This window comes from Triturus cristatus, chromosome 5_1 (genome assembly GCF_964204655.1).
Source record: "Triturus cristatus chromosome 5_1, aTriCri1.1, whole genome shotgun sequence".
Taxonomy (NCBI): domain Eukaryota; kingdom Metazoa; phylum Chordata; class Amphibia; order Caudata; family Salamandridae; genus Triturus; species Triturus cristatus.
In genome coordinates, this window is record NC_140587.1 from 562,027,105 (window position 1) to 562,032,344 (window position 5,240).

Here is a 5,240-nt window from a genome sequence, read left to right on the forward strand (position 1 = left end):
TAAAAATTTGTGATTTGTTTAAAAGTCATAATATGGCAGGTGGTGCGCCCCCGTGTTTGGCGGTGTGGTGGCGGGACGGTCCCACCACCGCACTTCTGAACTCGTAATCATACCCATAGTTACCAATAAGTATATTTATACCATTTCATACCCGCCGATGGCAAAACGATACACATATATTTGGAAATTAATTAATGGGTGCTGACAAAGAATAGACAAAAAACAATACCTGCACATATATTCCCCTTGCGGTTGCTATTGTACAAATAGCCTTCCAGATAATCAAGCCAACTATCATACATCTGGTGAGCTGGAAGTGTTCTCATACTTTTGAAGGTAGAGCATCAGTGCCCGCCACAGCTATAACCTTCATACTTCATCATCACTTTACATTTCTAAGTTTCACAGATCAGACAAATAAGCGTTCCCTTGGTAATCAAATGTACCACAGTGGTGTACATATATAAACTGTCAAAATAATCTATTCAACTCAAGTGGGTAATATCTATAGCGTAGACTTAACTATATGTATTCAAGATATAATACAATATGTACAATACAGGGTGTCAGTTTATGGGGCAGATTTCACTTGCATATCAGTTGTAGCAATGTGTATCTCATTATATCAATAAAGCCCAAGTAGGTACATCCCTACATCAATTAAAGAACTGTCACCACCGGTCCGTCGGGATTGGTTTGTTGCTCTGATAGGTCCACCTCTTGATATCCCCAAGCCTTAATAGCCGTTATGGCACAGGTCAGTGGGAGGATCAAGTGAGGGAAGGAAAGGATGGGGACAGCAGGGAGGGAGACCTGTAAATGATAACAACAATATAAGTATCGTATATTCACCTTTACGGAGCATAGACTAGACAAAGAAATTATAGTTACTAAACACTATCCCTTGTACCTGTAAAACAAAAGAACGACACCCAAAGGTGGAGATACGTCTCCAATGCTTAAGTCGTTGGTGTAAGAACACCCATTCCTTTGTTGTGGCTGTATTGTGGGAACATGGAGAAAAAACAGTCATAGAACATATATTACACTTGCATACAACCGATGCTGAGAGACTACAGTAATAGAGAACACACACTAAATATTTCTAACAGTAACCTACCCTTTCTAGACTTCACTATGCCTCACAGGGATAGAGCGTAGTCCTATACCACTCAGAGTTACCCGTGTTGAAAATAGAGCCAGAAAAGACAACAACAGCATGAATCTCCTTGTGCGATTAAACATATTCAATCTTGTAACACTGGCATTAAAGTCTTGTTATGGAGCATGGTTAATGTCAACTTGGTTGCCATAACCAAACACTTTGAAGACCAAACAAGGGTGAAGGGGTAGGAGGAAATACCAGGAAGCAATGTCTACAGCGTGACACAACTCCGTCAGCGATGTTTCAGGAAAAGGCAAAGTTTAAACACTGAATGTCTAAACACCCGGCATATCCACTTGAGGGGAGCAGTATTACTGCCGATTGAGATGCCTGGGACAAGATGAACAAATACAGTGGCAGACAGGCACCCTCCTCCGCACGAGCACAAAGGCACTCCCCAATGGAGGACAGAACCCGCTGAATTCTAGTAAATGAGGCAACCAGCACCTCCCTCCGCACGAGCGCTAAGGCGCTCCCCAACGAAGGACGGTAAACGAGGGAACAAGAGATGCGGGAGAGTCGGTGCAAAGCACCAGGGCTCGAGTCGGGGTACCACACGGGTGGACGGCGTCCCCCCACTTATTTTACCGGGTGGACGCCGTCCCCCCTGCGCAAAAGCTGGCCGCATTGAGGGCTTCACGAGGAAAACATAATCCCAGCACACCACCAAATAAAGCAAGAGAGGAAACGGCGCGCGCTCACAAGGGGCCCGGGTTTGGAATAGGAAGGAAGTGTGATGACAACGCCGAGGTTTGCTGGTGGCAGCTTGCCCCCTTCACCTTTCGTGACGACACTTCCTGCCGTGACGTCACTTCCGGAGACACCACCTAACTTGGAGCGTCCCCCCACTTCTTTTTTAAGGACTTGTGCCCTGCAAAGCACCCTTACCAGACCTCCCATGACGAACAGGACGCCAGCAACACCTTCGGGTACGAAGAATTTCCGACGCTCTGCATAGCGTCATTTCCGCTTTTATGGGCGTTTCCATCCACGTAACTGGCACGTTTGGCCTCATGGGATTTCTAGTCCTGAATGCGCCCAGCCACAAGGAAGTGGCGTGGACCCACATAAACAACGGAGCCTTCTGAGTCATTTAGGCAGCTGTAGCGCGCTCAATGTGACACGCGCATAACATGAACATAATAAAAATTTGGAAGGCCTTAACTTCAGGAGACCCTTGATATCCATCACGGAGTCCCATCAGATACCTCTGGGCGGGCACAAAGGCTCTGCACAAGGAGAGAAGAGTTTCACAATTTTGGATTTTAAGGAGTGATTAGCAATGTGGGATTGTTTGCAGCAGGACAGACAGAAACCTCTGCAAAAATGGGTAGGGTTAACTTTTACCGCAATGGTTTGTTTACACTTATGGATCTTGGTTCAAACACAGGTGGCCAACCTTTTATGCTGTTGGAAGACATCAGTCCAGTATTTGGGCGTTTTCATTCATCGAGACAAACAGCAGCTATTGCAGGACATCTGCGGCCCACTGCTAGACAGACGTAGTGGTCAGGTGAATCGCTGGATCTCTCTCCCCCTGTCTATGGCTGGCAGAGTGGTTATCATTAAATGATAGTGCAACCTAAGTTCCTGTACTTATTCAATATTATCCCAATCCCTCTCAGCCATTCCTTTTATGGTTGGTAAAAACATTGCTTATAAGACTGGTGTGTGTGGGCGGAACACTAGGATTAACTGGCAAGCTCTTACACTGCCATGTGACATGGGGGAGTTTGGGGTCACGACCTGGAGAGATATTACCACACAGATCAGTCTCATTGTACGATATACTGGCTCGCCCCACAGTTTAGAACACCCCACATGCCTATAGAAAAGGACCAAATAACGATTGAAAAGTTATGCACTAATGGCATGTTACAAACACGGAGGCCGACATATTTGATCCACATAGTTTGCTGTACAAATTGGTCGATATGGACCATGGATGAAGCGGAGGGCACACTATACTCGCCAGATAGTCCCCTCCTGGACAACCCCGATATGAGCGCCTTAATAGATTGTACTACTCTCCTGACCTCATTCACAAAATAGATCTAGATAGAGCTTCCTATTGTAGAAGATGCTGAGCTGACCCTGCTGATTTCTACCATTTAGCATAAGAATGCCCGCCAGTGGCGGCATACTGAGCTTGGATAATGCTAGTGATTGGAGATAATGTGGGCCTCACAGTCAGTTGTACCCCCAAGGCACTGTTGCTAGACTATGTCATAGACTTTCGTAGACCAGAATATAGACCTATAGCCATTCTTCTATTGTTTGCAAAACACTGACCTCTGAAAACATGGATGAAAGGCTCCAAAGCTGACAGACTGGCTCAAACATACTGCATATGGGGGTAAAATGGCCACAGACCATGCCGCAATGCAGATTCCGCAGGCCAGGCCCAAGGAATATATATTGTCCTAGCCCAGATAATTCCTTACACTACAGGGACCAGCTGCCTTATAAGACCTATCTATGCTTGCCAAGGCTGGACAGGGTAGTGATTTACCGATGTGCAACCTCATACTCTCCGAGACCCAGGGTGGCCAGTGTTTCCTCATGAGACTTGCTGATCCATTATTGTCCGTACTGTCTACCTAATGATGCATCACTTCCACATGGTCTTCATTTGTTGATGTTTCTTTGCCATATGTAGTAACTGAGGCTGTTTCCATGTACTTCTGTATAGGGATGTACGAGAGATGTTTGAGAATGGAGACTCCTTATGTATCCATTGTTTTGGAAATCATTTTTTTTATAAAACAGGTAGCCAGGTATTGTGTGTATATATACCAAAGTACCACATGAATTATCTTTCGATTTTGGAGCCATTGCACTACTGCATGATGCTTCAAACAATCAGAATTTGTAAAGCACAGCTAGTCACCTGTGAGGGTCTCAAGGTGCTAGAGTTGCTAGCTGCTTCGCAGTGCTCCGCTCATTCGAACAGCCAGGTTTTGAGTTCTTTCCTGAATTCCCTAAGCAATGATGTAGTCCTAAGGTGCAGGGGAAGGTTGATCAAGAATTTGCCTGCCAGGCGGGAGAAGAAGCGTCCGGTGTTGCTTCGGCGAATCCAGGGGTGGTCGTCGAGGAAAAGGGAGGCAGTACGCTGGTTCCTTCGTTGAGCAGGGCTTTGTATGCCTGGGTCAATATCTTGAACTAGCATCTCTTCTGGAGTGGGAGCCAGTGTAGCTTCTTGAGGTGTGATGTGATGTGGGTCCATCTGGGGAGGTAGAGGATGAGTCTAGAAGCTGAGTTTTGTATGGTCTGTAGTCTCTTCAGGAGGCGTGCGGTGATTCCTACGTAGACGGGGGAGCGACCTTTGACCCTGCGTGCAGGCAGGTCGCTCCCCCCCGCCACCACACAGCAGCCAGCTGCTCTGTTCCTCGTAATCTTGTGGCTTCCATTCCATTCTGATTTTCGCTGCCTGTTCATTTTTGTGTCCACCTCCTGTCTGGCCAACTAATCCTTTATTTTTTCCTCAGGTCCTGTGCCGGTGCCCACCGGCTGCTGCTCGCCGCATTCCCGCCATTTTTTCCCACTCTTCCCGCCGCTGCGTCCCTGCGGCCCCGCCCCCCTGTGTTCCCATTGACCACCCCGCTCCCGCCTCCCAGCTGCTCCTCCCTCCTTCTCCCCCTATTATGGAGGCCGCGCAGTGGTGAAGGAGCGACCTTTGACCCTGCGTGCAGGCAGGTCGCTCCCCCCGCCACCACACGGCTGCCAGCTGCTCTGTGCCTCGTAATCTTATGGCTTCCATTCCATTCTGATTTTCGCTGCCTGTTCATTTTTGTGACCCCCTCCTGTCTGGCCAACTAATCCTTTATTTTTTCCTCAGGTCCTGTGCCGGTGCCCACCGGCTGCTGCTCGCCCCATTCCTGCCGTTTTTTCCCGCTCTTCCCGCCCCCTGCGTTCCCATTGGCTACCCCACTCCCGCCTCCCAGCTGCTCCTCCCTCCCTCTCCCCCTCTTATGGAGGCCGCGCAGCAGCCGCGAAGTGGCCGCGCGCAGCAGGCACGCCGCCGGCACGCCGAAGGCGCACCAAAGGCAAGCCCGTCTGCGCCAGTCCACACCCG